This window comes from Rattus norvegicus, chromosome 8 (genome assembly GCF_036323735.1).
Source record: "Rattus norvegicus strain BN/NHsdMcwi chromosome 8, GRCr8, whole genome shotgun sequence".
Classification (NCBI taxonomy): Eukaryota; Metazoa; Chordata; class Mammalia; order Rodentia; family Muridae; genus Rattus; species Rattus norvegicus.
Window position 1 is genome coordinate 81,296,073 of NC_086026.1, and position 11,071 is coordinate 81,307,143.

Genomic DNA, 11,071 nt, shown 5'->3' on the forward strand with positions numbered 1-11,071 from the left:
TGGAAAAAGTGGGAAACTTAAGGCTGAAAACTGAAAAGGATCCAGATGGACGGTGAAAGATCATTTGAAAATTGAAACCGGACAAGACTCCAAGTGGCAATAAGCCTGAGACAGGCTAAAGGACTCTACAAAAAAAAAAAAAAAAAAAAAAAAAAGACACTTTAATCCCAGCACTTGGGATGCAAAGGCAGGCTTCATCTACATACTGAGCCAGCCAGGGCTGCACAGTGAGACACTGTCCACCCCCAACGCCCACCCCACCCCCAAAAGATATTGATGAGAAGCCTTCGAAAGCTGGTAAATGGTGCTCAGGTAGAAAAGGGGTTTGCAGCTCCAGATGTGGAAAGCCACACTCGGCGGCAGGAAAGGTGTTTGCGAAATCTCCAGAATGAGCATCTCTATGGAGGCAGAAAGAAGACCCTTTGCTGCTGGGGCCCCATGGCAGGGAAAACGGAGGTAGAGGGTCTCTGTTCAGGGCCATGGAAAGTTTTAGACTCAAACGGTAAAGAGGTTGCCCAAAACAATAAATGTGCTCCCTCCTACTGAAGTGAAATTTCAAACAAACAAAAATACAAATAATAAAACATCTCCCATGGACAGGAGAGAACTCAGTGGCTGCTCTCAGACAGCACCCAGGGTCAGTTCCCAGAACCCCCAGGGTCAGTTCCCAGAACCCCCAGGGCCTGTCACAATTATCTGTAACTCCAGTTCCAGGAAACCAGACTCCTCCTCCTGGCCACTTCAGTTACTGCACACACGTGTACACATGCACACATTCTGACAGACACTCATACATATAAAATAATTTAAAAAAATATGATGAGAGGCTTCAAAACCAGAAGTAATCCCCCTTAGCTGAGTACCGACGTACAAGCCACAGTCTAAAACAAAACGGCGATCACGCTACTAACAACTAAGACACCAAGCCAACCTTCCGACTTCACTCTACTTCCCACGGTGACTCAACCCTCCCTCCAATCCTCAGGAAGACGTTATCATTTTCACAAGCTGAGGCACAAGAGGTCACACAACAGACATGGGGACAGTCAGCCACCTCTGAAGCTGATACAGTGGCCAAGCCACTTAACCCCTCTCGAACACATCCATCCCGTACTGTGTGGCCTTGAGATCAACAGTCTGCGCATGTCAACCCAAGCAGTGTTTGCAGGACAGATTTACCACCCAGTGTGAGACCCAGAAGCTCTTTAACTGTTGCCTTATTGCCTGCATTGCCCTTGAATGAAAACACCAGCAGAAGGGGTGTCTGTTGGCTGGGTCTCCAGCTCTTAGGAGAGTGTTTGTATAGCATGCACAAGGCTCCAGGTTTGAGCTCACGCACCACGATGGTCATAAAAGCATATTCTGGGATATCACAGCACCTTCATACTGAGAGAGTTGCTTGATTTACTCCTTGGAGCGGTGCTTCTCAACCTGTGGGTCTCTGTCCCTTTGAGGGTGGAATGGTCCTTTTCACAGGGCCTGCATATCTGATATCCTGAATAGCATATATTTACATTATGATTCATAACAGTAGCAAAATTACAGTTATGAAGTAGCAATAAAATAAGTTTATGGTTGGGGCAAGAGGGGGGGGGCGGGTGTCACCACAACATTTAGGAAGGTTGAAAGCAACATGAGCAGTGTCCTTTCCGTCTGTCACTGTGATAAAAATGCCCTGACAAAGAACAATTCAGGAGCCGATGAGGTCTATTCAGCTCACAGTGCCTGGTTATATATAGTCCATCATTGTGGGGAAGTCGAGGCAGGAACTTACAACATCATATCCACCATGAGGAACGGAGAGAGAGCAGACGTGTGGCTCCCTCCCTCCCTTTCCACTAGCTTTCCTCTAACCATTCAGGACCCCCTGCCTAGAGAATGGTGTGGCCCACGATGGGCTGGTCCTTCTGTGTTAATGAGTAGTGCAAACAATCCCCAACGGGCAAGTAGGATCTAGATAATTCCTCCTTAAGGCTCACTTCTCAGATGATTCCTTGCAGTGTCAAGTTGAGGGCTAAAACTAACCAGGAATATGAGGCAGGTGGAGCTTCAACCCTACCCCAGAACAAACAAGTAAAAAAGCTTTTAATGTCTGTAGCCAGCCGCAGGCCACTCCACCTGGTGATTCCTCCCGGGCTGAGGTTAACTACCACAGGTTAAGGGGTTTCAATGCTGGAAGCATGGTGATTTATATGTAAATAGTGTGAGTAATTGCAAATGAAGTTACCGAGGGCTTAGTGGAGAGAAAAGTGGCTATTCCCACTCTGGGCCACCTGCAGGCCAACCAAAAGCACCGATAAAAAGTGAAATTCTACTCTTTGTGCGGCGCTCTAGAAAGCAGGGGTCTTTATCTCTGCTAGAATCCCCCTTTGACCCCTGTAGTCCCCCTGTAGTCTTCTGCAGCCCCGGATTGTCCTCAGGACTGGAGGATGCATGGCAGCCCAGGTGGGAATCAATAACTCCGAACCACCCACTGCGACTTCTACTTAGCAGTGAGAAATGGGCTCCGAGCCCCCACATCGTAGGTGAGGAGACAAAGTCCAGATGAAGAGGAATCTGCTTGAACCACACTCCTAGTGTCTGATAAAGAGGGCTTTTAATAGTCCTGGGAAACAGCAAACTCTCATCCCATAGCAAAATGGGGGCCCACACCCTAAGATTTAAGAATCTCCTTTAAGAGTACTTTAAAAAAAAAAAAAAAAAGTCTGCACAGATTTTCTTCTTTTTAAAGACAGGCTGGCCTTGGGCCCATTACATGCTGAAGATGACCTTCAGTTTCTGATCCCTCTGCCTCTACCTCTCCAGGGCTAGGGTTACGTGTAACTACGACAAACCCACCAGGTTTATACCGTGCCGGGTGTGGAACCCAGGGCTTCAGACATGCTGAGCAGCGCTAGCACTACCAAGCTACACCCCTGCCCACGGCCCCACTCCCCGCTCCATACACTCATTCACAGGATTGTGAGAGTTCAGACAGGTACGCAAAGGACCTGAGCAGAATTCTAACTGCTAAGGTAAAGGTATATAGGGCTGTGGAGATGATGGCTCGGTGGTTAAGTGCTTGCTGCTCTGGCAGAGGACCAGGGTCCCAGCATCCATGTCAGATGGCTCTCAACCAACTGTGGCCCTTGGTCCAGGGGATCCAAGATTCTCTTCCAGCCTCCACAAGTGCAAATACTGACACACACACACACACACATACACACACACACACACACACACACACACACACACACACACACACACACACAACAGTAATAGCTTCTCTAAGCCAGTTCCCCCAGGTTTCTGAGACTTGACTGGATGGAGAGATGGTTTCCACTTTCCAGCTGCAGCTGTGCTGGTTCTGAAGGTGGATAAAGACCTCACAGGCAAACACATCAGAGAATCAAATCTTTAAAGCAAGGTTTCTCCACCTTCTTCCAAAATCTACCTATAGGGCTGGGGATTGATCTCAGCTGGCTAGGCATCCCAAACACACAGGGGTTCTGTCTTCCAGCACAGTATAAACCAGGCATGGTGGTGCCTGTCCATCCCTAGTCCCAGCACCAGACATGGTGGTGCCTGTCCATCTGTAATCCCAGCACCAGACATGGTGGTGCCTGTCCATCCCTAATCCCAGCACCTGGCAAGTGGAGTCAGGAGGATCAGAAAAGTTCAAGGTCGTACTCTGCTTCAAAGTGATTCTAAGGTAACCTGGACTTTCTGAGAGCCTGTCTCGATAGTAATAACAATATTGGTCTTACAGATACAAAATCTACCCAAAAAAGCTCTGAACCGTCACACACTTTACCTAAGGTGAGCAAAACTCCCTGTGATTGTAGAGCAGGGAATAAACTCCTCCCTGTAAACAAAGAGGTATCCGGCCTGTTCCAGATTTATGGAATATGCCCCGTGTTGTAATTGTGAACTCTTAACTCCCTGTTGACTCTCCACTAAGCCCCTGATAATGCTCCCTGAATCCTGTCTTTCTGGGTGGGAGTCCTGCGTGCGTGGCTGTGATAGTGACAGCCTCTCATTTGCGAACCTGTTCTAGGTTCATCAGTAATGACAGTACTGTTGGGCCCGAAGCCCTGCCTACCTGCAAATTCAAGGGCTCAAGGTAATTATGGTGCATGCCAGTTCTGTGTTGGTTGCAGGCAGCACATGAACAAGACTTGGACTGCAGATCTTTGCTGCACCTCAGAAAGCCCAGCACTGAGGTTTCTTTTCCACTCTTACCCAATAACCAATTACTTCCAAATCTCAGAGGTTTGCAAAACTTAAAGAAATGCAGGAACTGTGTCTCTCTCTGACCCAGAGTGGGGTCCCATTCTGATTCTTTCCCAACAGCCAAATCTACCTTCTCCTTTTAAGAAGAAGAAGAAGAAAAGAAGGAAGGAGGAGGAGCCTGCGAAAAGTCCTTGGACCAGAAGGACACAATAGTCCTTGAGATGTTTACATCTTTTGGAAGGGAAAACAATAAATCCATCCACACTCAAGGGGACTGTGCCATTGGACAGGGGTAAGTGAAAGGAAGAGTTTCGGGGGAGCACTAAAACCAGAATGTTTTAAAAAGATGCATTTATTTCTATATGTATGTGTATTGTGTCTTCATGAAGGTATGTACACTTCATATGTGCAGTGCCACGGAAGCCAGAAGACCGTGCCAGCCAGATGGCCTGAAACTGGAGGTACTGACAGTTGTGAGCTGATGTGTGGGTGCTGCGAATCTGACCCAGCTCCTCCTCATCAACAGGAAGTACTCTTAACCACTGAGGCATCTCTCCGGCCCCTGAAAACACGGTGTCTTAATCAGCTCTGCAGAAGGAGGCAGCCATACAAGGGGCTGAGCTCTGTAGCTTTGCGAACCTTAGCTTGGCCACAGCGCATGCTCCGGGAGAGACCTCAGCTTGACCACAGGGCATGCTCTGGGAGAGGCCCCAGGACCTGGAGTCTCTAGGGATGTCAGGATTGGAGCAGAGGAGAAAAGGTGCGGAGTGTGCAACCTGTCCCTTGGATATAATCAATAAGCAAACAGTTAACCCGGGGTTAGTGAACCCCGGTTCAGTTGGTAGTGCTTGCCTGGCACACATGAAGCGCTGGGTTTGCTGTATAAACGGGTATAATGACTGCCTATAATCTTGGGATCTGGGGCGTTCAGACTGGAAGTTCAAGGTCACCAGAGCAACCTAGCGAGTGAGTGAATGCTCAGGGTGCATGAGGCCCCGTGTCAGAAAAGAAACAAAACGACAACAAAACAAAGCAAACAAACAAACAAAACTATTATTCTCAGTTCTAGTTTGGAGACAGTTGCCCCAAGCTGGCCTTAAGCTCAGCCGAGGCAGGCCTTGAACCTATACTCTGACTCAGCCTCCTGAATGGCTGGGATGGCTGCAGGCCCCGAGTAACAGAGAGGCCATCAGCCTGTGAAACACTACTTGGAAGCCTGGAGTAAGGGAAGCCTGGCTTTGCAGTCTGCTCAGAGCCCCGGGTTATGGAGCAGCCATGGCAGGGTGGTGCCTTAGCTCAGAGTCAGACCACACTCTGAGAATCTGAGCTTTGCCCTCTGCCCAACTCTTGTCACTGATACAGAGCCACTAGGCTTCCATTGCAGTCACCAAATGCCAGGCAGGCCCACTCCATCACACGAGCTTTCCAGCCTCCTGGAGAGCTCCAGGAAAACACATTCCCCAGGGCCCAACATCCTCTTTCTTTCCTACTGAGGGGTGTGTGCCCACCGCTCCCTCTCCTCCAGTCAGGAAAAAACAAAACCCAAACACACACACACACACACACACACACACACACACACACACACACACCAAACTCATTTCAAGTCTGGAGCAGAGAGAGTCCCAATGAAATAAGCTTACTCTCAGAAAGTGCTTCTTATGCCCCTCCATTATCTACAAACTGCAGGGCGAGTAACCCAGGTGAGGCTAGCCTGTGCCCTGAACTACCAGCTGGACACGGTGCAAGGCAAACCATATGGCACAGTCTGCAGACCCACTGCCCAGACTCAGGCTCCATCAGGCAAGGACTGTATCCTGTTGACCGGGACTTGGCAGGTGGGACAGAACCCTGGCAACAGTAATCAGCTTCTTCAACAAATGCTCAATGAGTAACCAAAGAACCATTAACAACCACCCCTGTGGCCGGGCAGTAAATCCCAGAACACTTGGGAGGCTGAGGCAGGAGGACCTCAGCTGGCAGTGCGCCCGGGCTGAATAGAAAGACCCAGCTCCTACCACCCTCAGCCCACTTCTCACAAAAGTGGCCGTAGGCATTGGCTTGAGGAACAGAGGAAAGCAGGCACATGAAGAAACAAAGTAAGGGAGGTTGCAATTTTTTTTTAATGTGTGGGGTGAGCATGTGGAGGTCAGAAGACAACTTACAGGGATGTAGCCTCCAAGTAGGCTCCAGGGATCAAACTCAGGTCACCAGCAAGCATCTTTACCAGCTGAGCCATCTTCCAAGCCCCAGTGGAGACATTTGACTGAACACTCCAGCAAGCTTCCCACTTCATGAAGACCACTCAGCCCTGGTGCCACTCCCACTGGTTCCCCTCCTCTCTCCATCCCTCCCCGCTTCTAGGGTCTCATGCCCTAACTTGTCTCATCATAACAGCAATGCCAAATGACAGAAGGCAATGTGTCCTTGGGTGCCAGGGAAAGTACTCAGTTTTCAATTCCCGTGAACTTTGTTTCTCCTCGGGTGCCAGCCTCTGTCTATGTCTTTGCCCTTTAGCACTAGGACCAAAGAAAGGACAGAAGGAAGGGTCAGGAAGGAGAGGGAGGAAGGAGGGAAGGAGGGAGGGAGAACTCAGCTGGGCCTTTTAAAAGACTTAACAGCATCTTTTAGATAAATGAGTTTCAGAGGGAAAGAACTATGAAACACTTTAAATTCTGTTATTCCTCACTCCATCATCATGAGAAAGTAACTTAAGACACTCTCACTCTCTCTCTCTCTCTTACACACACACACACACACACACACACACACACACACACACACTAGAAGCCATTATACTAAGTGGATGGTTCTAACAGACAATCAGTCCTCAGCACAGACCACAAGCCTCTCCTTCCTGGAGGCTGTCCCCCTTCCCCTGGATGAAGTGCACTCCACTCACTCCTTTCCCTTCACTTCCTTTCTTCTGGTCAGGTCAGAACATCACAACTGCTATCCCAGAGTGGGAAGTGTTGTAATAAATCTGCCTCTCCCACACTGAGCTCCGAGAGGGATGGGGCCAGGCTGCACTCCCATCTCCCAGGCATCTTCCAGAGCATCTTTATTTAGGTGGGCCTTGTTCCCCAGGCGGGACAGAGATTCACAAGTTTACAGCCAGTCGTTCTGATGGCCTACCATGCTCGTATGCATTTGCACATACATCATATACACATATACACATACATATACATATACATATATACATATACATACACAATTTACATACACACTATGCAGGGATGGGAGAATACCTTCTATATGGTTCTGTTCCCCAAAGGGTGAAGACTTGGGGTCAGGGACCACCCTGTAACACCACACCCTCCACATAAGTCCACTCCTGAGCAAGGCCACTGCTATGTTGGTGACTCCTCAGTGGTCACATTCTAGCAGCTGAAAAGTGACAGGAGAGGGAAGGAGAGTGACAGGAGAAAAGGAAGCAGGGGCAGGCCAACAGGACAAAACTTTATCATTTTTTATTTTTAAAAATCAATGTTCTTCTGGCTCATGTCAGAGGTCAGAAGCAAACACAAACACCCTCCCCAGGGCATCCTTAAAGGGACATCATCCTGATACTACAAAAAGACAACACACAGGGCCATCGCCTATGGATTTGTGGCCACAGTGCAGCAACCACCAGGAGACTTGTGAGAATACTTGGAGAGCAGTTAACCTAGTGATGACTATTAACCCAGGGACAATCGTGTTGTCCTAAAACATATGTGACAAAGTGTCCTATAAAACATATGTGACAGAAATCACCGGATTCAAACATATGCTCAACCTTCCCATTGTCGATCTTTATTTATTTATTTATTTATTTATTTTTTAAGATCACCTGACAGGTGATTGAGCTGAGCTCTGTACTGGAAACTCTTATCCCCTAACTCAGATGTTACTTTATCAAGGAATAAACACATGGCTGCTCCTGAGGGCGGGAGCACACATCAAAAATAAGTAACTCACAAACGCACACACATGGACGTGAGTACTAGGTGCAAACCCTTCAGGGTCTTCTCCACTCTCGGGAAAATCCCCACGTTTATGTAAATGAAGTGCTTTTATGTCCGGTGTGCAAGGAAGAGGTCTCCAAAAGCTCACCAAATCCTAAGTGTTCTCTTTTCATCTGAGACACTCTCCCAAATTACTTGGTTTTTCCTGATAGGACGATCGTGTGCTATAACCTTGACTTTGGCAAGGACCTCAGAGTTTAATGCCCACACTCCAACCTCCTAAATAGAAAGTGCCCTGGGAAATATTTACTGTAAACAGATTTAGGAACAAAGAGAACTTTTTTTTTTTTTAAAGTCACCACCTGCGGTCTAAGGTCCGCATGCGGCGTTCCAGGACCCCTGGTGGAGAGGTGAGTAAGGAGCCTGAGCGCTCTTCTCTTCCAAACTTGGCTGCACCCAGAGCCACCGCGGCTGCTTTTTAAATGTTCCCACCGCCCACTTCCCCCTAGACCCCTGGAATCGGGGTGTGTGGGGGGGGGGGGGAGCACTGTACGTGAAAAGTTGAGAATCTTTTCCATTGATTTTGTTTTTAAATCTCACCAGGTGTGTAGCCCAATTTGTGAGCCAGGTCCTCTTTAAAAGAACTCCCACAGTATTTTGAGCAGGGTACTCAGTGTTGGAAGGGTTCTTGGGGCGAAAGGGCACTCACATAGTAAATACACAAAGTACTTTAAAAAAAAAAAAAAAAAAAAAACTCTGTTAGTTCAACACCACAGCTAGGCACCTACCTTGAAGCCAAACGGTGATGCAACTTGGAAAAGTCCCTCAGAAGGCGAAAAAGTGCTCTTGTGGGGTAAGGGCTTTCGGGATGACCTGCCTGGACAGTGAGTGCAGTGGCGCGCGGGGCCAGGACAGCAGAGCGGCCACCAGCCTGTTCTAAGGGACGGTCATAAAGAGCACGCTAAGATCAAACTGCAGGGAAGGGTCGGAGGTGCGGTGTTCCGTGGGGCTCGCCCGCAGCTGTCACTAGAGCCCTGTACAGGTTCGCCGCCAACTGTTCTGCGCGTCTGCGGTACTGGGCGCAGTGTAGGAGGCAGGAGCGCACCTCCAGCCCCGGGACTGCGACCGCGGTGCCCGGATTCCACGACCGACGCTTAGGCTGAGCACTGCGCAAAACTGCAAGAGCTCGAGCCCCACGAGTTCCCGGGCAGCGCTTGTGCTCTGGGGTCCCGCTCAAACCCTCCCGGCTCCCGCTCCGAGCTCACTTACCGCCTCCGCCTCCGGGGTTCCACTCCCGCAGCAGCCCGCAGAGCCGGGCGGGAGAGCAGCGGACGCCGCGTCGCCAGGAGGCCGCACCAGCCCCGCCCCGCCCTGCAGCCGCCCGCCCTCCCGGGAGGAGGAGCAGGCGGGTCTGCGTCCCGGACCCTCCCAGCCACCCGGGACCCGGCGGTCCGAGGACTGCGGCCCCTCGCGGGCAGTCCCAGACGCTCCCTAGAACCCTGCTCCATCTGCGCCCCGAGACCTCCCTGCACCCTCCCCAGCAGCCCCTCCCTACCCGCAGCCACCCTCTTCTCTCTCTCAGCGCTCCCTACAACCCCTCCTCCAGGAAGCCTTCCCTATTCCGCAGTCCCATCCCACCCCAGATCTCGGTTTCCCACATCCTTCCCCGCGGCCTATTCTGTCACCTGAAGCAAACCACACGAGTGGAAAGGCACGGAGTGATGCCTATAAGCGAAAGCCTGTCTCCGAGGTCACCCAGCTCCTGGTAACAGAACTGGCACTAGAGACAAACTCTTGGGCCCTAGTTTCGTTCGTCTTCCAGGGAAGATGGCATTAACGTTGCCAACTGTGAAGGCCAGAGTGAAACATTGTCATTTCCAAGCCTCAGTTTCCTCCGTTGTAAAACGAACCAGGACACTCACTCAAGCGTTTATTATTCCCGAAGGAAGGACTGCAGAAATGTCATGTATCTTACAGTATTTTTTTAAAGATTTATTCATTTATTATATATATATATATATTATATATAAGTACACTGTAGCTGTCTTCAGACACACCAGAAGAGGGCATCGTATCTCTTTACAGATGGTTGTGAGCCACCATGTGGTTGCTGGGAATTGAACTCATGACCTCTGGAAAGCAGTCGGGTGCTCTTAACCGCTGAGCCATCTCTCCAGCCTGTCTTACAGTATTTTAATAAGTAAATGTTTACTAACAAGCAAGTCGGATAAAAATCAACACTCAAAAATTCAGTCACTCAAAACAGTAATGTGAAAATATTTCAAAAAGTAATAGTAGGTTTTTTTGTTTTGTTTTGTTTTGTTTTGTAGGAAAACCATGCAACAGCAACAGAAGAAAACCTACACAGCGATTGAAAGCACTTGTGTTCACAGGGCTGGAGAAATGGCTCAGCAGTTAAGAGCACTTTGTAGTCTACAAGATCTGCTTCAATTCCCAGCACCCACAAGACAGCTCCCCAAACCTCTGTAACTTCAGCGCCAGGAGGATCTAGTACCCTCTGCTGGCCTCCCCGGGTACTGCATATATGTGGTGCACAGAAATACATGCAGGCAAAATGGCTATACACATGAAATATTTTCAAGTGATTTTTTAAAAAGAAGACAAGGAGGAAATCATCCTCCCTGGACCCCTTGGAGAACTTGCTTCTCAGAAATAGTGGGTCTACTAGGCAAGCTGCACCCACAGACAGCCAAGTATAGTTATGAATGAATGCAGCCTTTGTCCCCTCCTCCCAACAAAAAGAAAGTAGCTGTTAGCCTACTTAAAACATAGAAAGTTTTTGTGAAACTTGATTGCTTAACTCTCAAGCCTGGGCTTTGTAGATGATAACACGGCATGAACAGCGTTCTTGACGGGACTGCTCACCAGTGCGAAGGCATCAGGGGTTT

At 49.2% G+C, this 11,071-nt stretch overlaps 1 protein-coding gene across 3 annotated transcripts in view; it reads right to left on the bottom strand.

Annotated features, from left to right (window-relative positions):
* Positions 1-9,526, bottom strand: part of Cgnl1 (cingulin-like 1) — a 151,430-nt gene extending 141,904 nt beyond the window's left edge. The window contains exons 1-2 of one of the 3 annotated variants that reach the window (NM_001108164.2): positions 9,432-9,525; positions 7,464-7,602 (exon numbers count right to left, since the gene is read on the bottom strand). The gene's annotated coding sequence lies outside the window, so the exon portion shown is untranslated. Of the gene's footprint in view, positions 1-7,463; positions 7,603-8,950 lie in introns of all 3 variants that reach the window. The other 2 variants (XM_008766286.4, NM_001389277.1) reach the window with 2 other exon arrangements.
* Positions 9,527-11,071: the final 1,545 nt, after the last annotated feature.